Genomic DNA, 27,649 nt, shown 5'->3' with positions numbered 1-27,649 from the left:
TTTCTCCCACGATCTATTTATACCCAAGACTGCGAATGTAACAAGGGGGCATCCTCTACATCTAGAAGACAGAAGGTTTCCACACTAGCATAAAAGGGGGTTCTTTATCGTAAGAGCAGTGAGACTGTGGAACTCTCCGTCTGAGGGCATGGTGATGGCAAATTCGATAAAAGAGTTAGAGGGGCCTGGACGATTTTCTTGAGCATTGCAATAATATATGTTATAGTCACTAATTACTTCAGAAAGGTTGTTGATCCATGAATTATTCTGATTGCAAGACTTGGAGTAGGGGAGGAATTTTTTTCTCCCTTAAATGAGGAAAATTGGCTTCTACCACATTGGTTTTTTTTTTTGCTTTTTTCTGGATCAACACGAGAGGGGAGGGATAATAGGCTGAACCAGATGGACAAATGTTTTTTTCAGCCTTAAATACTGTGTTACTATGTTACTTTTTGCAGTTGTAGTTTGTGCATGTACCATCATTAGATACACATGTGTTGACATTTAATTTTTATCAATTTAATTTTTGAGGGACAAGCAAAAAAAAAAAACAGCATTCCACAATGTTTATTTCTGCTTTTTTTAGATTGTTTATTGACGTACAATAAGTGTACAGTTTATAATTTATAATACATGTTCTGACACTTATGGAGAAAGCAAAGATGTGGCAGTTATATTAATGTATATGTAATTGTTAAAGTACAATGTATTTTATTTTAAGAAAACGTGTTTTGTAGAATGTTTCCATTCTTTCATTTTTTTTTACAATACATAACTTTATTTCTTTTCTTTTAGCCCCATAACAGGACTGATTTATCAAAATTACAATATACTTATGTATGCTGGTATACTATGTCTGAGCATGGAAATATGTACAAGTACCTGTTAGTTCATAGTATGCCTCCCAGACAGTGCCACAATCAGGCTTGATCATGGCACTGAGAGAACTAGCTGCTGGTATTGGAGATTTTCACAATTTCGGCACAGTGGCAGTGTCAAATAAATCATGCTGAAGTTATAGTACTGTACGTCAAGATGTGGAAAGGGGTTAAAATAGTGATATAATTCATGAGTTAACATTTAGCACTAAAGATAAGAATTTTGTTTAGATAGTACAAAGAAAAGCTTCTGATGGTATAAGACTATATCATGATACAGAGGTACTCATCAGACCATTGGACCAGATGACCTTGGAGGTCCCTTCCAACTCTACCATTCTATGATCAGAGGGGCTTCATGCTATACCAATATATGGACTCTAGAGATGAGCGAACGTACTTGGTAAGGGCGATTTCGCAATCGAGCACCGCGATTTTCGAGTACTCCACTACTCGGGTGAAAAGTACTCGAGTGCGCTGTGGGGCGGGGGGTTGCAGAGGGGAGTGGGGGGTAGCAGCGGGGAACAGGGGGGAGCCCTCTCTCTCTCCCTCTCCCCCCCCCCCCACTCCCCGCTGCAACCCCCCGCTCATCCACAGCGCACCCGAGTACTTTTCACCCGAGTAGTGAAGTACTCGAAAATCGCGGTGTTCGATTGCGAAATCGCCCTTACCGAGTACGTTCACTCATCTCTAATGGACCCCTTACTATCATATAGCTCATAATACAGCACCCATCTTACTTCTCTCTACCAATAATTTTAAGCCTTGCAATTCATTAGTTCGGTCCCTTTAATGCAAATTAATAATCTTCAGGAAGCTGCTTTTAAAGTAGATGCTATACATTTTGTCTATTACATGGAGCATTATCTGCTTCAACGTTGCTTATCAAACCATAATGTGGTCCTGGCTTAACAACTGAACCTGTTGAAAATAATATGAAGTGCAATTTGGCTTCACTATTCTGTAGCCAACTGGGAATGTTTCATTCCAAAGACTAATCAAGAGCAATAATGCATAATGATCAACATGAAAAGATGCTAAACTTCTTTATGAGGCATGTTGTTATTTCCAAGGTCATATCACTTATATTCATTTACAAGGCTTATTTGAATATAAATGCCTATACAGTACAAAGTGCATAAATAAATTCCAAATGTGGATACACTGAAATATTACTTTTCTATAAATTATTTCAATGGATCAGTTGCAGTAATTTTGTTGGTATGAGCATGTGGGAAAGAATGTGTATAAGAAATGCATATAGCATGACTTTTTGATATGTAATATAATGGGATCCAAACAACATAAAATTGCAAACAAATATAAAATATATGTAACAATATCAACTGGAACTTTATCCCCAATGGAAATAGCAACTAAATAGCCTTTCCCTTCACTTTTCCTATTGCCCTTGTTTAAGGTTTGCTATTATATAGACTTTTATGTATATACCCAAAACTAAAGACTTTAAAGATCCTACATTCAAAGAAGAAAATGTATGCATAAACACAGTACAATGCAGTTTGGTCTATACCGTGGTGTAAGTATTCTATGAAGCTTTGCCTGTTGAACATTCATTACATTCTAGATTGGGGTGATAATGAGCTAAACTTACCATTACTTTGCGTAATTAAGGAGATCAGCTAGGAGAATCAAGTACACACACAGATCAAGGATAGGAGATTTTCACAAATACTGAGTGATTCCATAAAGTGGCATTCCTTAAGGAGTTTTAATTGTTAACCTCTAGATCCTCCATAGGATCAAATATTTCAGACTAAAAGTTCTGTCAATAAACTCATGACAAATTGCAATTCCCATTCTTTCCAAGCAATTTCCTCCTGTCTTTCTGCTCTACCCTTTAAATGATTGTGATTGGGTTTTGCCAATGAAACAGCCATGGTTCACAAAATGCTTTTCATTCCAACACCTCTGATGTTGTATCCTTAGAAATCTATTTCATTAACGTTTACCTCTCATTCTGCATTACAATTACTTTCTGTAATTACTACCTGTGGAGGATTACATTAGGGTGTATTGAGATGCGACTACGAAAATTCCATCTCAAAGCAATTACACATTCACATAAGTGTGCAATTATCTTTCGCTTTTTCTCTTTCCTTAAATCTTACCATTGACATTGTGCTAAAGTGATTCGTGTTCATTCTGTTGCAAAACAGAAAATGTATAAATTGTAAGGAAATCATTATAAACTCTCTGTCCAACCATTAAAAACTATTATGTCTACAAAGACTATGGAAAGTTGCGAGTACTTACTTTAATAATAACATGTATGATTCAGATTACAGTGAAACTTTAAAAGTTTGCTTGCTTTTTTTCAGCTGCTGACATCTCTGTGTTTTTTTTCTCGGAGACGCATTGCGGATTTCCATTACAGTTAATCATAACTATGCAACTAAGTCTTCCATTGTTCTTGTTTCACAAATAATACATTTCAAATGTTAAATATATAAGAAAGTAACTGTTAAAAGGAATGTATCACCTTAATTAGTTTAACTAATTTAACCTATGTACTGAAACAAATTACTTTTATCAATTTTCTTTTTCATTGTCAGTTTTCATTGTCTTATTACAAATACTTTTTAATACTATTTTCTTTACATGATTATGGAGGCAGCAATCTTGCCTGGATTGCTGTTCTGAACTATAGCAGTTCCAGAGATTTGCTTTACAGAAGAGACCTGGACATAAGAAATCTCAGTAAGACAACAACCTGTTTACTTCTATGGTAGAGTGTTCTTTGACTAGTGCAGGGAGGAGGTGAGTTGTATCCATCTCCTACTGTGAATGGTGGATTAAGCATTGTGTGCTTCCAGCTTTATGATAGAGGTTAATAGAGATGAGCGATCACGCTCGGATAAGTCAGTTAATCGAGCAAGCCTCGCTCTTCTCAAGTAACTGCATTCTTGTCCGAGCGTGCTCGGGGGGGGGGGGAGGGGGCGGCGGGGAGTGGGGGGCAGCAGGGGATAGCAGGGGGTAGTGGGTGAGAGAGTGAGAGAGATCTCTCTCTCTCCCCCCCCCCCCCCGCTACCCCCCGCCGCCTTCCTGAGCAAGTTCGGACAAGAATACAGTTACTTGAGAAGAGCGAGGCTCGCTCGAGTAACTGACTTATCCAAGCATGCTCGCTCATCTCTAGAGGTTAACTTTTATCATAGTTCTAGCCTGAAATGCTAATGAGGCGACTACTGAGAAACAATCTCTACAGAAAAGGAACATGTTCACTGGGGTAGAAAAAAGTCTATTATCAATCAGTAGCCCATCACAGAATAGACAATATTTAAAATTAAATTTTATTAGTACGATTAAAACAGGGCTTTGAATGTACAAACCAGTGACACGTTGATCCTGAGTTCATATGATGAGCTCAAAACAAAATGGCTCATGGGGATAGTTTGAGCACCTGGACAAACAAACAAAGCAAGAAAAGTCCAAGTAGATAGATCCACCCACACAAAAGATAACAAAATAGACCAGGGATAGAGAATGAACCCTAACAGCTAAGTGGCGCAGCAAAACAACCCTGTTTTTTCTATAATAACGTATAATAAGGACCCTTCCTAGGTCCAGATGTCCCTGTTAAACAAATAGTATCCAGGGATAATGGACAAGGGTCAATAAGGTAGGAGTTTAGTCTATAAAGAACAGATAAGAAGATAGTTGGAATATCAATGAGACCATTATCTCCAAAAAAAAGAGACTAGTATCTAAGATAAAAATTCCAAAAAAATGAGTTGGTTCAAAGGTTCAATGATTCAGTCAGATTCCTTACTGCATTGGTTCAACCTGGAGGGCGCAGTTTATCAGGAACCACATAGGTCTCCTAAATTCAAAAAATCGCAATGATTAATTCCTAAAAACTGATGTTCTGATAATAGATAGATCAATACTAGAACTAGAAAATCTTAGAACCTATAACCCTAGCATCTAACAACCAATGGGCTTGGTATACTACATTTATTACGGGCTACAGAAAAAGAAGTGTCAATCTATTGTGTGGCCTAAAATTCAGTGTGAAAACACAAGGGCACTATAGGGCGCTTTAAAACAGGTATTGATGAGGAAAATTAAGCTAAACTTCATTAAAAAAATTTAATATTTTTGTTTAACATGAAAAATGTCATTGAAATAATGTTATTCCTTTTATATGGTCGCTGTAGATGAAGGTAACGAAAGTAAAGACATGCATAATTTTTTCTAATATATGGTCTTTTGCAAACAAGCCCCCCAAAATTGTTTTTTAGTGATGTGCGGGGACAGTAGATGTGTGTCTATGATGATAAATAAATACACATTTGGGGATGTATGTAAGCATGTCAGTGGATGATATGTAAGCAAACAAATGCTATTCCCCTTTTCCTCCCTTTTCATATTGAGCAATTACTTCAGCATTAGTAGACCAAATTGAGATAGTATATTATAAATCTTGGACACATCTTTTCCTTGGTCAAATAATCTTCAGAATCCTTTCAAAATCAATTGCAATTCAAGATCATTCATGAAAGAAATGGCACCCTACAAACAACTTCTGATAAAAAAACAAATGTTGAAAATATAAAAAAAGGAAGAAAAACTAATCAAAATTTTGTTATTATCAAACAAACATTACTAAAAGAGGCGACATACATGAAATAACTTGTTTAGCTGACAGCTGTCTCTAGACTCCAACATAGACATTCACTCTTGGACAAGCATGTGTGTTAATTTCAATAGAGAGAAAGGAAAAAAGCCACTGCCAGAGGGAAAAATAAGGTGGGCATGGTAAACATGCCATCAGAAGGGAGTCAAGAAGCCCCTATACACATTAGATTAACTGATCTTCCTGAAATTGGCAAGTTTGGCCAAGTTTTGTCTAAGGCTTTATTCACACTTTGTTCACAGTGTATGTTTAGCATATATAGATCAGGATAGGCCCCAGCCTATACATTACATATGTCCACCAGGCTGATATATATATATATATATATATATATATATATATATATATATATACATACACAGTATATATATATATATATATATATATATATATATATATATATATATATATATATATATATATATATAATATATATATATATATTTGCTAGTGTAGTTGACTATTGCATTCTATCCCAATGCCAATCATAAATTATATAGCATTTGATAATAAAAGAAAACAGTTTGGCATCATGTTAGCTAGTAGAAAAAAACTGTTATTGCTCTCAGTAAGAGAAATAAAATAATCTTTTTAAACTTCTCAAAATACATTCTGTCACCAGGTTCATGCTGCATGAATGTTGCATTTTCGAATAAACAAACTTTGAAATTTGACTCAGACCTGAGCTTTGAGTCATGGAGGCAGGCCATGCCAGCTTTTTCCTGCCTGCATCATGCCAAGTGACAGCTACCTTCCTATACATAGCAGGGAAGAGAGCTATCACTGTGTATGATGTGGGTGGGGAGATGCCAGCATCGTCCACCTGCATGAGTCAGAGCTCACCTCCCAGCAAAACCTCAAAGTATGTTTATTCTGAAATGCTGTAGGGATAATGACATACCTGTCTCGGGTTCAAGCTGCCCGTGGTTCAGATACATGATCCTAGTCACAGAATCCCTTTAATGACTGACTAAAATAAATTATGTTACAGCACACAGATGGAGCTAAAAGACTTCTGAAGAAACTGGCACAACTGGAGAGCAACATTTTCGTTTTAACCAGATGTAAGTAGGAACACTTAATCCCCAAAGGACTTTGTCCAAAGAATCCGGTTTCTGTGCACCTATAATGCACATTAAACACAATGCCTGCTCTGCAGACTTCTAAGAGACGGTGAACCCACCGTATTCATGTTCTCTACAACACCAAGAAAAAAGGCTTAATTTAGATTGAAACTTTAAGGAACACACCTGCAGAGAACTTGAAACAGAAAATGGAACAATTTTATACAACACAACAGTCTTGTTTAGTAAACAACAAGAAACTCCAAAGACTTTGCCTGTACCCAAGCACTTATCAAGTACACCCTAAGTGGAAAAACATGAGCTTGTGACCACTGTAAAAAGTCTGTCCAACAGGGTCACAAGGTCATTTGTGACTATTTTTTCTTATTGTGGTGGTAATCCCTTAAAGGGGTTGTGCTAACTTATAAAGTTGTTCCCTATCCACAGAATATGGGATAACTTCATGATTAGTAGGGGTCTTACTGCTGGAACCCCCACCGATTGTGAGACCGAGGATCCCAAAGCAAGAATGAAGCAGCGGTCATATATGCACATCGCCGCTCACTCATTTCAATGGGTGCACAAGAAATTTCCAGCAGTCAGACACCCATGAATCATATTGCTATGATTGGCACCATTATGCTTACTCAGATTAAAATCTCAGTCCTTCCAAAAAATTTGACTTTCTCACCGACAAAATCTCTGGAAAAGCTTAAATTTGTCAAAGACTTTATATGTATTTTTTGGCAGCAGATGACATTCAAACTGTTATACCAGCAACCTTCTGTAGATAACAACATGCCAGAGGAGGACTGAAAAGTCCTACCGGATCTGTTGGCTCTTCTTCGAGACAATGAGTAACCCACAGGTAAAAGGAACTTCCCTTGTTGCATTCCATCTCATTCCGCCCCCTCACTAAGATTATTTCCCACGGGTCAGGTATTTTTTGACGCAGTAGTAAAGAATTTAAAAGCTCTTAACATAAACCATACAGGGAGGAATAATATTTAATTTGAGTAAAGTCAAGCAATCGAAATTCTCCAGGACAATGCTAATCTCAATATTAGACAGGCGGACAAGGGGGAAACATAGTCCTTAAACCAGCAATAATATGTATTTGAAGGAGGCCAGAAAGCAACTGAGTAAAAAAATGATATGTACCTTTACCCTCTAAGGCCTCAGTCACACGGGCGTAAATACGCGCGTATATACGCGTGTATATACTCGCGTAAAAAAAACGCATGACCATGTCCATTGCCACCAATATGTTCTATCTTTTGTAGGTGCGTTTTTACGTGCGTATATACGCGCGTATTTACACCCGTGTGACTAAGGCCTTACCCTACAAAGATATTTTAAAAAAGCTCGATGATCTGCATAACAGTAATTCTGACCAAGCAAGAGGTAGATTACATCATAGTAGGCAAATCCAATGTGGCTACATTTTACCTTATACCTGAGGTGCACAATTCCACCATGGAACCACTAAGTAGGCCTATTGTAGCAGGAATTTGCAGCATGTGAAATGGCCTGCATTTACATGGATTTTTTTTTACAACCTATGGTTTTGAATTTGTAGTCTTATCTCAGAGATTCTTCTTATCCTATTAAACTTCATGAGGAACTGCAATTGCCTTCTAACAGGATGTTGGTTTGCCTATAAGTAGAAAAATCTGCTCTGAAGTCGGGGGTCGTCTTATACGCCGGTAATACAAAAAAAAAAAGTGTAAAAAAAAAAAGTCAGTACTCACCTTCCCCGGCGGTCTGTCGCGCTCCGGCAGACTATCGCTCCCATCTGGTCCCGGCAGAACATTGCTTTCTGAATGCGGGGCTTGAAATCCCCGCCTCCAGAAAGCTAATACACACGCCGTCAGCCAGTTACAGCCATTCAATGACATCATTGAATGGGTGTGATTGCTAACACACGTGCGCCTTCAGCCAATCACAGCCATTCAATGATGTCATTGAATAGTGTGATTGGCTGAAGGCGCACGTGTGTTTTAGCCAATCACAGCCATTCAATGATGTCATTGAATGGCTGTAACTGGCTGACGGCGTGTGTATTAGCTTTCTGGAGGCGGGGATTTCAAGCCCCGCATTCAGAAAGCAATGTTCTGCCGGGACCAGATGGGAGCGATAGCCTGCCGGAGCGCGACAGACCGCCGTGGAAGGTGAGTACTGACTTTTTTTTTTTTACACTTTTTTTTTTGTATTACCGGCGTATAAGACGACCCCCGACTTCAGAGCAGATTTTTCGGGGTTCAAAAGTCGTCTTATACGCCGGTATATACGGTATGTTGGGTTTCTTGTCCTTACTTATTCCTGTCTGCTGCTAAATATAAATATATTGTTATGAACATAGTTATGACACTATTCTAATGTTGGATCTGGCAATGCTGTAACATTGAATTATAATTATTATCTACAGTTGCAATGGTTATTGCTGACATTCCCATTTGTCTGAGATTTTTAAAATGTTCTTATGGTGTCTGTCTTTGGATGTCAGAATTATAAAAATTATTCAAGATTTTTGATACTCTATAGAGGAGTGCTACATGTTTTCTCACACATCTATTTTTCACCTGCCATGAATCATGAAGTTATTCCCTATCCTGTGGATAAGAAATAACTTTACAACTTGGCACAACCCCTTTAATTTAACAGTGACTTACAGGCAATACAATGTGACAGTACAGCTCTAGCCTAATGCTGATACACCTTCAGATTATTGCAATTAATTGACTACATACTCATACACAAAAATATGCTTCATGAAAGAAAATAGAATACTTCTTCTGTGAATGCGGTTGCCATTTTTCAGGCTCCCTCTCCGGAATCGAACTCAGATTCCTCATTACCCATGGTCACCATGGTAGGCGCAAAATGTACCATCGATGTATTCAGCCAACCGGCCTGCTTTGAATACTCTAATGTTTTCAAAGTAAATGCTTTGGGCCCGCTGGGACACTCAGTTAAAAGAGGTGCCAAGAGGCAGGGGCTGGGACAGGTGGTAGCTCGCCTCACGGAAGAATGCATCCCAAGATTCAACTACAAGCTTTTTAACTGCAGCGACTTTAATATACGCTATTGAAGCTGGAATTACAGCGGCTGCTGGCACAAGACGTGTTCTCTAATGGATCATCGTTAAAGGATTTAAAGTGTGCTCATTCCAATTACAGGTCCTCGAAAGAGTCCTGTATTGCTATTTTTTATCACCACATCTTTTTGCAGCCGAGAGGTGGCGGTTGAAATGTCTGCCGAGGTGTGTGTGATAACCATATACTTTTATAACGTATATAAAATCTTTGTGGAATCAGATCTCATTACCAATAATACATGCATATTAGAAAATAATATAAGACAACATGCTGGTGGCTTACCTTCTAGCAAACATTGGAAATCTTTACCCTGTTAATGCTGTGCCTATGGTGCTTCAAGTATTCTTTAGATAAAAGCGCTTATAACCTTTCCAAACACTGTGCATTTCTGTGTTTGAAATATTACATGTTTATCAGGAATGGATACTTTGCTCCACTAGTAAATCTTCTCTTTAAATTGCATCTTCTGATTGCTTTCAGTGTTCCCAGTGAGATGACAGTGAGGTCCTAAATAGTGTCAAGATAAGTACGTTTCCCTACATTCATCTATGTCTTACATCAGGACAGAAATTGACTCACTTTTCCATCTCCCTCCACTGAAAGCTTATTTTGGGAACACACAGTATCTGAACACTTTGCTTAGTATACAGTAATTGCTCAGTATGGTGGTTCTGAGATATTGCTTGAAGATGCTTAAATAATTGCTCTACCTAAGCAGTATAAGCCGTGTCAAAGTAATACACTACAATATATTTTATCTATATAATCTGTTTTAGGCTTATTTTTATATACTGTGCAATTTAGTTCTAAATCCTGTTTTCCTTACAGCTTGTAAATCCAAGTTTGGATAACTGTTTACTATATAAGGACAGCTTAATGTTTTTTTTACTGTTAATTTTTTTAGTGATTTTTAGAAAATAGAAACATGTAACGTTGGCAATAGAAAAACAAAATGTGAGATAATGACTAACGCATCAATGATACGCATTCTGATGTCGCCTTAGTAAAAGGCATTGTGTGAATATTGGGGTCAACATTGGACACACAAGGGAGAGACAAGACGTACAAAGGTGTGGAAGGGAGGAAGAGAGAAAGAAAATGGAAGATCCAAAGGCTGCTTCCTTTTCGAGGTAACTCACATCAGACTACGGGTTGATTAGGGAATATCCCGTATATGATATCCATGGGAACCAGACCGGCTCAAACACAGATAAAGTGTCATGCATCATTCTCCTGAGCCCTAGCTGACAGCTTGATGTTTTAAAATTATTCTAAAACGGTAACATAATTATTTAATTATAGTTAAAAATATAACAATTTAACTAGGATTTTACATAAATATGACATATACAATCGTGAGGCTAATTAGAGTGATTAAGTGCTAGCTGCAATGTATTTAATCACATTTATCAATTATTTGAGGTGGAAAACAGGTGTTAGACATAGGATTTGTTCTGTGTTCATAAGGGAAATGGTTTCAGATGCTCAACAATACTCAAGTAACAATACAGTAGAACGACTCCAACACAGTCGATTTACACGAAAGCCATCCACTGTACTACTGTAACAGGTTCAGTTACCACGTTTTCCTATAATAGAGATGTCTATATTGTTCCAAGCACAATTACCTTACACTGCCTGCCACAAAACTCAGTACAAGCCACTATTCTCCATACCGTGCCCTCCAAATGTACCACTATGTCAGTGTATGCCAATAACAGTATTTCCATAACAAAGCTTGCCATAGTACTCTATTATAGTGCTATCCGCAATGACTTCTTAACAATATCACCTACATAACAATATCAGCTCCCATAGTAGTGTCAGCAAAAGTATCCCTACCAGAGTGATAGCTAAAATTACATCATCACTGTGCCAGCCACAGTACCTGTCTAAGGGGAATCTATATATCAGAATGTCCTACTTGATTGGGCCTTTTGATAGTTAAACAAAATGTACACTGTGTCTTTAAAGATTTTTTAAGAAGAGTGCCTCAGGTAAGGAGTGGGGTGGTGGGAAGGCAGCTGGTAGCTTGAAGATGCTTAAATAATTGCGCTACCTAAGCAGTATAAGCCGTGTCAAAGTAATACACTACAATATATTTTATCTATATAATCTGTTTTAGGCTGATTTTTATATACTGTGCAATTTAGTTGCTAGGTAATAGGGGTTGATAAAAAAGGAACCTGTTCCATGTATTCAGAGAGTAGCAAAGCAGGTTTACAAATGTGCTGGGATAGCATAATAGTATAACTGTTATAATTAGTATTCCTTTGCTTAGCTACGTTCAACTCAGTAAATGCTATGGGCTTGTACTATGAGTCCACCCACAGAATCCTACCAGATTCTAAGCAAATTCTGTTCATCTAAACCAGGGATCCTCTTGTCTTAAAAATGGTTCACCATCAAGGGAGCTGCAAAGTGACTAATTTGCTGTTGAGTACATCATTTTGTCTAGTTTTTATTTTTTGTCATGAGACATCATAGAGGAAGTCAACATGAGAATTAAAATAAGAGTAAGAGACAGAAAAGATGAAAAGTGCAATGTGTGTTTGTGGGTATACAAAGTAGTAGCATCCACTATCCCCATCTACAGAAAAGGCAGGAGGAGAACCTGATAAGTTTCAGGAAGGGACAATCAAAAGTGATGGGGCATAGAAAATAGAACACAAGAAGAATGTAGAAGTGAGAGATTGCTACATCATTAGGCCTTAGTCAGACGGGCGTTTTTTTGCGCGATTTGCGCATGCGCATGCGTTCGGCGCTTTTATAAAACCATTGCTTTGCAATGGTATCGGACACATGAGCGCTTTTTATGCGCTCGTCCGATAAATTATAGAACAGAAATCGCAGATCGCACCTATCTGCGATCTGCGATTCCTGTTCTCTTCTCTATATGCGCTCAATGGGGCCGGCGGCAGCAGCGCCGACCCCATTGAGAACATATAGAAGACAAATCATTCTTCTCTGCCACAGCTGTAACAGCTGTGGCAAAGAAGAACAATGTTTGCCCATTGAATTCAATGGAGCCGGCAATACAGCCGCCTCAATTGAAAGCAATGGGCTGCCGGCGTGCGCGGGATAAATTGTCGGGAAGGGCTTAAATATATAAGCCCTTCCCTGCAATTCATCCAGATAAGTGTTAAAATAAAATATATATATATATACTCACCTGCTCCCGGCAGCCGCAGTTCCGCGCGGCCGGCCTGCAGTGGGTGTGAAGGGGGTGTGGGTCAGACCTGCCCCCTGATTGGCTCAGCGCTGAGCTCGAGAGAGCATCGCCTTTTTCGAGTACCTGCTGGCTTGTCCCTGAAGATTCGGGGTGGGGGGGGGCGGCGCAGGGCGGCGGAGGGAAGCAGGAAGGCGAGTGAGAGAGATCTCTCTCTCCCTCCCGATCCCCTCCGCAACCCCCCGCTCACCCCCGTGGCCCACCCTAAATCTTCAGGGACGAGCCAGCAGGTACTCGAAAAAGGCGATGCTCTCTTGAGTAAATCGCCTTAACGAGTATGCTCGCTCATCTCTAATCCTGAGTAATTTGAATTTCCAATTTTTACGTCGCCTCATTTTCTTTTTCCCAGGTCTGACATCGGTTTTGTAGCATCTACACTTACATCTATACCTCGAGACTAAAAATATTAATTCAGTAGCCTAAGCAACTGCACCATCATTAACATGCTGTTACCTTCTGGCTTTCTATGGCTGACTTGATTACCATAAATAGATACACGAAAGCAAATATATTACAGGCACGCAAACACAATTTCAGGCTTTAATAGAGAAGTAATAGGAAATAACTGTAAGTATTCAAGCATGCACATGTGAACTCTTCAAATTTATATGTAAAAATGCTTATACAGGGTAGTGAGAATTTTACAATCCGATCAGCTTTTGATTAGTTCTTTAGTTTGCCAGGCCTTGTGACGTTATTATACAATTTTATACATAACCTTCATAAATTGTAATATCAGCAGCATATAACACAAGCAAATTAGTACCCTATATAAGTCTGTGGTTCAGTTTGCATGATAATAACAACTGATGTCATCATTTCCATGGAGCAAGTTGAGCAGAACTCTACATGACGTGTAATACATGAGGTAGTATGTACTTTTCCTGTATTAAAATATGGACTTTATGTAAAGCGTTAAGTACATAATCAACATATAACATCTTCATTTATCAGCTAGACTATTCCCTTACCTGTTACTAAGCAGAGTGCTTTGTAAATATGTAGTAAAGTGAGCTAGTCTGATCCCAAGGTACAAACCCCAGTCCACTACTTGATGTTCATTAATCACTGAACAATGATCCTGACATTTCTGTAGAGCTTCTCTGAGCTTTAAAAGTAGAAACATTCACCTAGGATTTATGCACAGTGATTGAAACACATTATCTTTGCACCTCCTTACCAATGCTGCTCACGTCTAGTACAAGACAGCTACTAAAGCACATTCAAGGGCATTTCCCAAGAAGCAGTATGCTAATTCCATATCTCAAGCTGCTGCTAGCTAAACCGGGCCCAGATGTACTGTATATCACAGCATGCTTCTGAAAGAGGCAGGTATCTTTATTATACAGTTTAGTAAATAATGGGGATATTTTAGCATATATTTAATAACTTTGTAAAATTATTCATCAAAAGCTTTAGGAAGCAAATGATCCTATTCATTTGGTTCAAATTTCATATTAAATGGATGACAATGGATATTTTAGAAACCTCAAATATTCCATTGGCAAAAAATAAACTCCTAATTTATAATTTCATCTAGAAGCCACATCCAAAGGGCTTATTACTAGACATTTATTCTTATTCCATTACTACTTTCTTATCTATTGTAACCATCTTTGTTGGATTGTTTTGACATACTTTGAGGTAGTCATAGAACCATAGAATAGTAGAGTTGGAAGGGACCTCCAGGGTATCGCATCCAACCCCCTGCTCAGTGCAGGATTCACTAAATCATCCCAGACAGATATTTGTCCAGCCTTTGTTTGAACACTTCAATTGAAGGGGAACTCCCCACCTCCCGTGGTAACCTGTTCCACTCATTGATCACCCTCACTGTCAGAAAGTTTTTTTCTAATATTTAATCTGTGTCTCTTCCCTTTCAGTTTCATCCCATTGCTTCTAGTCTTTCCTTGCGCAAATGAGAATAAGGCTGATCCCTCTGCACTGTTACAGCCCTTCAGATATTTGTAGACAGCTATTAAGTCTCCTCTCAGCCTTCTTTTTGCAAGCTAAACATTCTCAGATTCTTTAACCATTCCTCATATGAAATGATTTGCAGACCACTCTCCATCCTAGTAGCTCTTCTCTGAACTTGCTCCAGTTTATCTTTTTTTAAATTAGGGTGCCCCGAACTAGACAAAGTATTCCAGATGAGGTGTGACTAAGGAAGAGTAGAGGAGGATAATTACCTCATGTGCGCTAAACTCTATGCTTCTCTTCATACATCCCAGAATTGTGTTTGCATTTTTTGCAACTGTATCACGATGTTGACTTATGTTCAGTCTGTGAATTATTAGTATACCCAAGTCTTTTTCACATGAGCTGTATAGCTCAATTCCTTCCATTCTGTATGTGCTTTCTTCATTTTGCTTTTGGTTAAATACCATTCTATTAGTCACCATCCACTGTTCAAGCTTGTCTAGATCATTTTGAATCTTCTCTCTCTTCCCTAGTGTTATCTATCCCCCTAGTTTTGTGTCGTCTGCAAATTTGATCAGTTTCCTCTCAATTACTTCCGCCAGATCATTTATAAAAATGTTGAACAACACTGGGCCCAGGACAGAGCCTTGTGGTACCCCACTTGACACGGCGAGTGGTTCAGTAATTACCTCTGTTGCTTCCTTCAGTATCCTAGGATGTAATTCATCTGAACCTGGAAACTTGAATGCATTTAAGTTAGCTAAGTGTTCCCTCACCATATATCTGCTTATAGATAGCCTACATTATTTAATTCCCCCAATAGCACAGGGAAGATCAGTTGATGTTATATTTACTTTCTAAGAGAAAACAGAAACAAAATAGGAATTTAAAAGTTCTGCCTTCTCAATACCATTTTTAACCAATTCACCATTTTCATCCTGTAAACATCCAATAGTATCTTTGACTTTTCTTGACATACCCTCAAATCCTTTTTATTGCTTTTGGCCTCTGTTGCAAGCCTAAATTCATTACTAGCTTTAGCTATTCTGACCCTTGCCCCACAGTTTCTGCAGACTGCATTATAATCTTCTTTAGATATGCCCACCTCTTTCCATTTGATAAACACATTGATAAACACACAGTAGAAATTGGCTTGGGTAAATAACATGCCAGTTCATGGCATGACTTGAAAAATGTATTGTTTGCATTATATCTCAAATGCACCAAAGGTTAAACACTTCAATATAAAATCTGGCTTTTTGCACTGCTGTATTTACACCTGAATTGCCTATATCCCTAAAACATGGGCATCTTAAGATTCACAATTCAAGCAACCTGAGACTGATCGTTTTGTAGTGTATGAAGCTAGGGTAGTAATATTGCATATGTGTTCCCTACAATATAGGATATAGTATACTCAGCATAGGTAGCTCATTAGCTTTTAAACATTATACAGTATTTAGTCCTTGGCAAGAAAGCAGTGACAATATTGTGGATTGCACCTCATGACCATAATTAACAATTAAAGCAACCCTCCAGGCTTCGAGAAACAAATATGGCGGCACCAACTTCTCTGACTACCTGTTGCACACTATGTATTAGTTTGCATCATTAGTCTAAGACACTACACCTGCTTTGATTAACCAGTGCTGCCCACATGTGGAGTTCTGGCCAGCCAGAGCAGCATGTATAATCCAGAAAAGGCTATTACCAGCGGTAATATGTGAAATGTTCAGCCTTTATTAAAGAGCGTCACAGCTTCTCGTCACAAAAAAGGCATGCGTTTCAGTCGCAAGACCTTGGTCACTGGGTAAGAGGTGGTGAGCACAAACTGTTTTTTCTTTGGCTATAGAGCAGCATGTAGTATCTCAGGCCACCAATGCATACTAATTAACAATGGAGAGATTTATGAAACTGTCTAAAATAAAAACTGTCTTAGTTGTCCATAGCAACCAATCACAGCACAGCTTTCATTTTGTATTATGATCTGGTAAAATGAAGTCTGCACTGTGATTGGTTGCCACGGACAACTATATCTGCCCCAATGAGCATTAGGTAGTTAGTTAGAGAATCAGTGTAGGCATCTTTGCTTGTCCAGGCTTGGAGAATCGCTATAATGGTGTCTACATTTGCTATTTGGAGGTGGAAATGTCACTATCTGTCTGTACAATGATCTCTCAGTCTCTCTTATTCTCTCTCTCTCAGTGTGTGTATATATATATATATATATATATATATATATATATATATATATATACACACATACATATATACATATACATACATATATGTGTACCATAATGTTGGCTAACCAAGACACGAAGCTGCTGAGATGTTAAATGGGCTAGGGAAATAAATAGTGACATTAATATCTTCTAGCCAATGCAGCAATGGATTAGGCTCCTGCTGTACTAATCCTCCTCACACCAGGGAATGTTTTGCACATTGATACAGTCAATAAAACATACAGCACAGGATGTCATGTTATCGTGCTCACAGTTTACACATGCATCCAACTAAACTGTAATACGGTTAGACCAAAAAAGATATCAGTAGACTTTGCCATATTATGTTTATAGTATTCCTGTTGTAATTATCTAACTTGTAGTAGAACAAGTGTATATAAGATACTTTGTGTTTTATTTTGGTTCTGTTTTATCAGAAAGATGAAAATGCATGAGCAGAAACAAGTCAGAACAACAGACTGTTCACACTGTATTATGCATGCATATGTAAGACTAGTGGATAGCCCATGCTAGGATGGTGACTGCAATAGAAAATGTATCCACTGAAAGGGGTTTCCATGGAAAATACTATTGATGGCTATCCTGAGGATAGGTCAGCAATAGTTGAGCGATGAATCCCAGCTGATCAACTATTGATGACCTATCCTGAGGATAGGTCATTAATAGTATTTCCCACGGAAACCCCTTTAAGGGCAGAGTTCTTGTCCCAGGACAACAACTGCGATCTATATATCTAATATAAATAAGCCTACATGCTTTTTCTTGCACCACACTTTGACCCCTTTGCTGTACCTTTGGTGTATTATGTTGATGTCATTAGATGACACACATGCTTACTGGTGCCGTAAAATCATCAAATGTGAGTTTAATACATTCAGGAACCTGTCAGGTGGGTTGAAAATTACAATGAAGCTGTGCTTCAGGCATGTGCTGGAAGGAGTGAAGCTAAGCCACGCAACATACACTGCTAAGCTACACCATACACTGCCCGACCAAGAGAGAGAAACAGACAGAGAGAGCAACAGAGAAACAGACAGAGAGAGAGAGAGTGATAGAAAAACAGACAGAGGGAGAGTGAGAGAGAGAGAGAGAGAGAGAGAGCAACAGAGAGACAGACAGACAGAGAGAACGATAAAGAGACAGAGAGAGTGATAAAGAGACAGAGAAACACAGAGAGAGCGTAGAGAGACAGAGAACAATAGACAGATAGAGAGTGCGATAGAGACAAATAGAGAGATAGCAATAGAGAGACAGAGAGAAACAGAGAGAGAAAGAGCGATAGACAGACAGAGAGAGTGCGATAGTCAGACAGAGTGAGAGCGATAGACAGACAGAACGAGAGCAATAGACAGAGAGAGCAATAGAAAGATAGAGAGAGAGCAATAGAGACAGAAAGCAAGAGACAGACAGAGAGAGACAGAAAGATAGACAGAAACAGACAGAGAGAGAGAGATAGACAATGAAAGAGGCAGATAGAGAGAGAAACAGAGAAAGAGACAAACAGAGAGACAGACAATGAGAAAGACAGACAAACAGAGACAGACCTGTAGGCTTTTTTATATTAGATATCTGCTCCAAATACAAAGTGACACTCTAAATAATCACCTAACCAAGCAGATTTAGAAGTTCACAACCACCACGCTTGAAACATTTTATGTTCGCGTAGCGAACATCGGGTCAATCTAGTATTTATATATATATCCATGCTCACAAAAATTACTTAGTGGAATTAGGATTAACAGTTGAGTGCAGGGCCTAGAGCACTGTGAAGTAAGTTTAGATGGGACGGTTCCTTCTCTTCTCATGCTTGGTTCCACCCACATCGTGCTGTACATTCCTGTACAGCGTTTCAATGTGGGTGCTGACAGTGAGTGTAGCAGGAGTAGCTCTCTGCTACACTGGGGAGTGCAGGACAAAGTGGAGTAAGTTTGGATGAGACGGCTTCCTTTTCTCCCACTTGGTTCCACCCACATCATGCTGCCCATTCCTGTACAGTGTTTCAATGTGGGTGCCGACTAAATGTAGCAGGAGCCACTCTCCTCTACACTGGTGATTGGGTGGTACGGCATCATTCTCATTCAACCCCCACTCCCTGTCTGGTGAGTGCAGGCTGCAGTGTTATCTACAGCATAAACAGTTAGGTGTCAAGTCCCCCTCTATTGGCCCATATATATAAATGCCTTAGTGTGTCATGCGGTCATCCAACCACATAGTGGCAGTATCTCTGTTACAAACCGACACAAAACACTCTATAGCATATTTTATATATATAAGAATATATATATATATATATATATATATATATATATATATATATATATATATTAGATCATACATTATATGATGATGACCATTGTACACATTGCATGACTTGTGTTTATGTATAATATTTGTGCTATCAGGCTCTGTTCAAAGCATTTTTTCCTTCTATAAGGGGTCCCAATACTTATAAAGGCAATAATAAGGTAGTCTGAAAATGTTGCTGTCAAAAATACTAGAACCCCAAAAGAAACCTTTTTCACTCCATGATAAGTCTGTGGGATGCATTAAAATCCATTGGAAAAAGGATCCATCAAGACTGTATTTGTATGTCTGTGAACAGTGGGCAGTATTTTTTACACAGAATGTGTCATCATTGCCTAAATACCGTAGAATTAAATCTTCTGACCGATCCTTGGTTTGTCATAGATAGAGTGCCATGACATAATCAATGGTTTTAAAATAATACCTTTCATACAATATATGAAAAAACTGCTTAGCGGTGTCAACTTTTAATCTTTGCTGATTGCTTGTCCCTTGAATAACACTTATCCTTGCTTACCTTAATAGTCACTGACTCAGTGACCCAGACTATGGCTGGTCATAGAATAAGCTTAAAGCTGGATTATAGCTCTTACTGAACAATTACTATAATTTAAGTGTATTTACATGTAATAGTTCAAGCTAAACCATACTAAGTATACAGCATTCGGTGCTCAATTATGGAACCTTTAGTACCTGTATATTAAAATACCTTAACCAGAAGAAGCAGCTCATATTGTGTCACATATAATATTCATTACATCATTTCTTTACTATTGAATGTGCTACTGCATATACTACATATTTTCAGTAAAACACACAACTAACTTTAATTTGGCATCCATCTAACGGAAAAAGGATTATGGAATTTTCTGATAAATTTGATAATCCACGATTTTCAGCACTAGAGGCATCCCACATCTCTTAGATTTCAAGTAGTTCTTAATTGCTCTTTCCCAGTGTTCAGTCACATAATTACTCATCACATGTGCTCTGTTATCCTTCTCTGCCATATGGCCTTCTGTGCTACAAGATTCTGAAGAACATTCTGCCATTCAAATCTGCTTAGGTTCAATTGTTTCAATGATACTGGACTGTCTAAATCCTTAAGTACACTTTTAAGTGTTATGCCCTACTCACACGGGTATCTATCTATCCATTCATCCTTTCATCCATCCATCCATTCTCAAGGGTGTGCTCTATGATAACCTATTGGAGAGCCAGAGGCATATATAATGCTGTCTGTATCTGCTTCAGTATGCTTTTTATGCATTTACTTAATATAAACTGCAAATCACCAAAAGGTACATTGTAGCAATTAATTCTATCATTTCTAGTGGTTCATCCCTTGTTATGGGTTAGGTTGTTGACTAATTGCGAAGGGTTAGACTGCTTTAGTATGCATTCATTACATTTATGCTCATTTAGTTTTATATTTTCCTCTCACATTTGCCTTTTCTTGATTATCACATCTTGTAGAATTACCCAATACCCAAGAGATACATTTTTGATTTGCATCACTAATAATGTATTCTATCCTTCTAGGGCAGATCAGGATGCTACTATGAATAAACGTGTACCTTGAAATATTGCAAACCTGAGGCATGTGCTTAAAAAGACCACTCTTATTCGCTAGTAATTATCATACAAATTTGCTTACAGAGTGTCAGATAGGATTTTTCTGCTAAGGATTTGGAAATGGCTTGCCCAGAAATAGACTGACTTTTCTTGCCAAAGTGCCACAAGTTACAGCAGAGAATTTCATGATTCTTTTAATGTTTTCATCTTCTTGTCACATTGTTTCCAGCAGGTACGCTGATTTATTGATAACAATATCTCTGTGAAACTAGAGAAGAAATAGCACAGGCTATACTCTGGAGGTTAAGTCGACTGACTTAATGACACCAAATTTCCTGAGTCTGAAAGGACAAATAGATTGAGGGCATTTTTTTTAAAGGTTTTGTTTGTCTCTTATTTATCAAATGGTTTTATCTTTGAAAAGCGCTCTGCAAATGGTATTCTAATTAGACATCATCTGAAACTCCATAAATGTCAAACTACATGCATAGGCTTTTACTGAAGACACTACACTACATTATTAAGGGGAAATAAAGGTAATGATTAGAGATGAGCGAGCACCAAAATGCTCGGGTGCTCGTTACTCGAGTCGAACTTTCAGTGATGCTCGAGAGTTCGTTTCGAGTAACGAACCCCATTGAAGTCAATGGGTGACTCGAGCATTTTTGTATATCGCCGATGCTCACTAAGGTTTTCATTTGTGAAAATCTGCAAAACACAAGAAAGTGATGGAAACGACACAGAAACGAATAGGGCAGGCGAGGAGCTACATTTTGGGCTGCATCTCAAGTTCCCAGGTCCCACTATTAAGCCACAATAGCAGCAAGAGTGAGACCCCCCCCACTGTCAGCGTAAAGATCGTTCTCCTCTGCCATAGCTGTAACAGCTGTGGCAGAGAAGAACGATGTTAGCCCATTGAATTCAATGGAGCCGGCAATACAGCCGGCTCTATTGAAAGCAATGGGTTGCCGGCATACGCGGGATGAATGTCGGGAAGGGCTTAAATATATAAGAGATATATTGCCCCTGAGCCAATCAGAGGCAGCCCTCACTCACCCATTCATGAATTCATGAATGGGTGTGAGTGAGGGATGCCTCTGATTGGTCAGGCTGTGACCAATCAGAGGCCTCTCATTCAGCAGGCGGGGATTTTAAATCCCCGGCTGCTGAATACTACTCACAGCTGTTTAGAGCAGTTCAGGAGAACTTCAGCCTGCCGCGCTGAACTCCGTCTGCCGGGACCAGGTAAGTATATATATATTTTTTATTTTTACACATTTCTGGATGAATTGCAGGGAAGGGCTTATATATTTAACCCCTTCCCGACAATTCATCCCTCGATCGCCGGCAGCCCATTGCTTTCAATGGAGTCGGCTGTATTGCCGGCTCCATTGAATTCAATGGGCTAACATCGTTCTGCCGGGACCAGGTGAGTATATATATATTTTTTATTTTTACACATTTCTAGATGAATTGCAGGGAAGGGCTTATATATTTAAGCTCTTCCCGACAATTCATCCCGCGTACGCCGGCAGCCCATTGCTTTCAATAGAGCCAGCTGTATTGCCGGCTCCATTGAATTCAATGGTCAGTGCTCGTTTAATCGAGACGAGTACCGCGTGGTGCTCGTCTCGAGTAATGAGCATCTCGAGCACCCTAATACTCGAACGAGCATCAAGCTCGGATGAGTATGCTCGCTCATCTCTAGTAATGATGTATCTGTACTCACATGTTTATGTCCTATTCATATATAACCTTTGACCTTTTATATGATAAGTAATAACTTCTTATCTAACCTGGGAAGCACTAAGACCCACTAAAGCTGGCCATACACTAGAGTTTTTGGATGACCAAAAAGGCAGATTTAACTGATAATGTGCATACTACTGGTGCCTTTTCATGATATTAATGAGTTGGCCAAAGGCAGTATTGTAGAAAAGATTATCTGTCGTCTTGATTTTTTGTTTTTGTTGAGTGCTGTAGTTGGAAAATTGTTCATTCCATATACTAAATCTACATTCCATTAAATCAAGCCCAAAGCAGGTCATAGATTAGGAAAGTGATAGATTGGAAACTTCTTACTTTAATTTATGATATCGTCTTAAACAACGATTTTCACAGATCAATCAAGAAAGACAAATCACTCGAAAAGCAGTCATATGAAATCGATAATGTATGGCCATACTAATGCATTGATCTCATAGCTTTCTTTTGTTCTGTGCTATAAGTTTAGGAGTAAAATAAATGTCTGTATGTGTCTTCTTTCTTTTTCATTTCAGCTGCTTATGAAACAAGTTCAGGAATAGGGGAGGAACAAGAACTTTTTTGTCTCCAGCTTGGAAACCACTAACTGTCCCAAAAGAAGGATAGAGATCACTTCCTTGTAGAAATTCCTGAAGACAAATAGGTCTTACTCTCTTCTTCTTTCTCATTCTTTCACCATATGAGTGCAAGTCTAAGACCGTAATGACTATTGAAGCTTTTTAATATACTCATATAAAATTCAAAGAATTTATATCCAGCTTAACGGGAAGGATGACCTTTTCAATAACTACTGGATCTATTTTGATTGTACAGGCAGATAGCAATAGCTTTTATCTAAGTGAAGAACAGGCACATTTTATATGATCTGATCCAGGTAATAATATCCAGGTGTAGGGTTACGTGATTACTTAATCCTCAGTTCTCACAGCATAGTTTGGTCATGTGCAACAGGTTTAGGCAAAAACACTGTCAGTTATGAATGAACAATATTAGAATACATCACATAATGTCTAATCAGAAATTAAATATTTGGTTAAACACTGTTCAATAGCTGATGACTCCTGAGTAGATTTCAGGGTGCTGTATAAAGGCTAGGGCTCCATGCTGACTTTTGGTGTAGGTAATGTTGTTGTTGTTACCTCAATAGATAGCTTGTGATAATCACATCAATTCTGACATCTGGGCAGATTTATTAATGCTGTCTATTAATTAGACAGTGCAAATTTATCAAAGTGAGAGAGACTGTAAAAAATGTGGACATAGAAGGCACAACTCTTACAAAACAGTATTCCAATAAGTAATTAACCTGATTCTTCTTTATTAAACAAATAAAATAGCCAATATATTGAGTTTCGGTAACGCAGCCCCTTCTTCAGAAACGGCTGTAAAGAGCACAGGATATAAATAAGGATTTCTTATATCCATGCTGCAAGTCTGAAGAACAGCTGTTGTCCACATTTTTTACAGTCTCTCTCAGTTTAATTACTACACTCCGTTTCATGCGGTTGGCGTTAGTGGATAGGCAGCACCTTATCTTGTTTCCCATAAGGGAGTTTAATCTCTTTACACAGTAACAGTAGATGGAGCTCCACCCCTCTCTCTTCTTGGCTTAGTTTTATCAAAGTGACTCCACTGAATGATAAAACTGTTGAATTTTAAAAATGTCTAATCTAACTTTATACCGCCTATTAATTGGCATAGTTTTCTACTAAGCCCCGTTCCTTTGTTGTTTATGTTGAAAATAGGTGTCTGAAAGGGTCTAAAATGCATCATAAATCTGAAAAGCAAGCTAGCCATTTTTTTTGCTGCAAATTGCATCAGAAAATTGTCGAATTTTCAATGGTAAATCTACCTCACTGTTACATAAGTTTTTTCTCCACAGAGAAACTCTGAAGTCGTATTAAGGTTGCAGTAATCATTGATTTTACAGAAAATTATTACCTACAAAACATTGTGTCCTATAGTTAAAAAAGATCACTGGTATATAATAAGGCCTCGAGTTGTCACTTCTATCGAGCTGCTAAAATTCAGCTGTTTCTTAATTAATTAAATGAAATTAGGCTGCATCCTTAAGGAGTTAATAGTCTTAAAGACAAATCTATTCATTTGTAAACTAATTTGGGAGTAGAAACATATTACTTGACTTATGGCCCTTTTACATAGGTCAACTGTCGCTAAAATGACTGCACGAGTACTGACGCTACTGCTAAGGCCGTACTAGACTTCCCGCTAGATTGGAGGCTTCTTGTCCGCTTTTTGCTAAGCATTTCATCTTCTATGTTAAGTGCTGAACAGAGAGCATTTACACAAGATGAGAAGCCAGCAAACCAACAATGTTCTTTAAGCTGACTGAAAAGTCAGCTGAACAAACCGCGATTGAATAGTGAGCGATTTTTGTGCATTTACACTGAATGATTATCACTGCAGTCGTACTGTAGGGAGCTAAAAGCAGACAGCAAACTGTAACATTAGCCCACCAAACACCTATTTGGCAAGGGTTCCAAATCCAATTGATAGCGCCAATTGCAATAAACAAAATAAAAAGTGAAAAAAAATTAAAGTTTCAGCTCCCCTCATGGATCACATTCATGAGGGGGGCTGAAAGTACTCACCCCTGTCCTCCGCGATGTCTCAAGATGATCGGGTCTGAAAAGGACCTTCGGCTGTCTTCTGTGTATGTGCGCCAAAGGAAAAATGATCATTGCGGGACACTTGAAATCTCCTACTTGAAATCTTCTCCTGCAGATAGCCGGGAAGCAGGAGATGTCACCGGGAATTGCGGTGACCGCTCCCCAGGCCCGTGATTGCCACTATTCAATGGATAACGGCGATCATGGAAAAGTTAAAAAATGTAAGATAAAGTTAGTTTTACCTCCCCTCATGGATTGGATCTATAAGTGAGATGAAAATACTAATCCGCGTCCTCTTTGATGTCCTGCGGTGATATTCCGTCGGGCGCATGCACAGATTGGCTTGTGCCCCTGGGAGATTTAAAATCCCTCTGCTCCCGACTAGCATGTGCAGCTGTATGCAGTTCTCGGTCACATAATCATTGTTATCCAATGTATAACAGTGATCATGTAAAGTAAAAAAAAAAAAAATTGTAAAAAAAAGAAAAAAGAAAAAAAAAGTTTAAAAAATTTAAGTTTCATCTTCTCTCACAGATCATATCCAATAAAATTACATACCGAAGGCCCCCGGGTTTATCTGCGGACCGTACCCCAGCTTCTGCGCATGCGCCCGTCAACAAAGTGGCGGACACATGCACAAAAGCCGCAGATTGCCCGGGTAATTTAAAATTTCCCTGCTCCCGGCTACCAAATGTAGCCAAGAGCCTGGAGATTTCACGAGGTGCTGCGGTACGCATTCCCTGGTCACATGATTGCTGCTATCCAATCGATAATGGCGATCACATAAAAGTTAAAGTTTCACCTCCCCTGACGGATTCCCCCAATGGGATCTTTATCCGCGGACCTTTCCCCAACTTCAATGCATGTGCCTCTTGGCAGAATGGGGGATGCAAGCGCAGAAGCTGGGGAGGGCCCGGGAAATTTAAAATCTCCTTGCTCCTGGCTACTAAAGGTAGCTGAGAGCCTACAGCAGTGACTAAGGGCTACAGTGAGCGGTATCCAGTCACATGATACCCGTTTTCCAATGGATAATGGCGATCACGTAAAAGTCAAAAACAGTTGAACATCAATGCTCCTTTCAGTTTGGGCCCCATTGTGCAGCCAGACATAAGATTAGGGCCATATTTTGAATATTTCTAGACACGGGACAAACAGGGGTATCCATTTTGGGGTGAAAGTCTTCATTCATACGTGTGCTGTACAAAAAAAATATTTTTTAAACTGACAATTGCCAAAAAAATGAAAAAAAAACCAACATTTTTTCCTTCTGCTTTTCTGAGATTAATTCAGAAATTGTGGGGTCAAAATACGCAGTACACCCCTAGATGAATTAATTTAGGGGTCTAGTTTTCAAAATAGGGTCATCTGTGGGAGTTCTCTATCGTTTTTGCCACTCAAGGGCTCTACAAGTGGGCAATGGGGTCTAAAACACCTTCAAGCAAAATGTCTGTTCTGAAAGCCACTGGCTGCTTCTTTCGGTTTGGGTCCCGTTGTGCATATGAACAGAAGATTAGGGCCACAATGGGTATGTTTCTGAACACAGAACAAACAGGGGTGTGAAGGAAAACAAAGTGTTCCACAAAATGTTGATAAGTAATGTTAAATTTGTACGTTTCCTAAATGGTTAAAAAAAACAAAGTTTTTTTAAAATGTGTGCCCAGAATAATGTAAACAGATGGAAATACATATCTTAGTAAAAATTTGTACAGTATGTTGGCACATATTTAAGATATTGCAATTGAAAATGTGAAGAAAGAACATTTTTTCCTAAATTTTCCCAATTTTGGCACTTTTAATAAATATACACAAATTCTATCGGTCTATTTTTACAACCTAAATGAAGTACAACATGTGGCGAAAAAACAATATCAGAATCACTTGGATATGCAAAACCTTTACGGAGTTATGATATGTTAAAATGACACGTCAGATTTCCAAAATTTGGCTCTATCACTAAGGCACAAACTAGCTTGGTCACTAAGGGGTTAAGGACTTACATTTATTGTGTGTACACTCCTTGGAGCTGTGATCTTCAAGACCAACAGTATATTAAGATTATCATGTCTAGTACTCACATATTTCAGTTAAGTCTGCATATTGCCATAAAATACTGCTATGTATTTTGGAAATGGTTATTATATTTGACAATTAAAATATGGCCAGCTACAATGCAATATTTGAAATAATCAAAATATTATTAGCAACAGCTTGTTTCTATAGAGCAAAATATAACACCTGTCATAATTCTACAATAAAAAGTACTATAACACAATACTTTTCTGCT

General features: G+C 38.5%; 1 protein-coding gene across 2 annotated transcripts in view; it reads right to left on the bottom strand.

Moving 5' to 3' along the window:
- SYT1 (synaptotagmin 1) overlaps positions 1-27,649 on the bottom strand; it is a 565,005-nt gene that overhangs the window by 263,595 nt on the left and 273,761 nt on the right. The gene's annotated exons all lie outside the window — the stretch shown is intronic.

Source organism: Eleutherodactylus coqui, chromosome 2 (genome assembly GCF_035609145.1).
Source record: "Eleutherodactylus coqui strain aEleCoq1 chromosome 2, aEleCoq1.hap1, whole genome shotgun sequence".
NCBI classification, from domain to species: Eukaryota; Metazoa; Chordata; class Amphibia; order Anura; family Eleutherodactylidae; genus Eleutherodactylus; species Eleutherodactylus coqui.
This window is presented reverse-complemented; position numbering and strand designations above follow the sequence as displayed.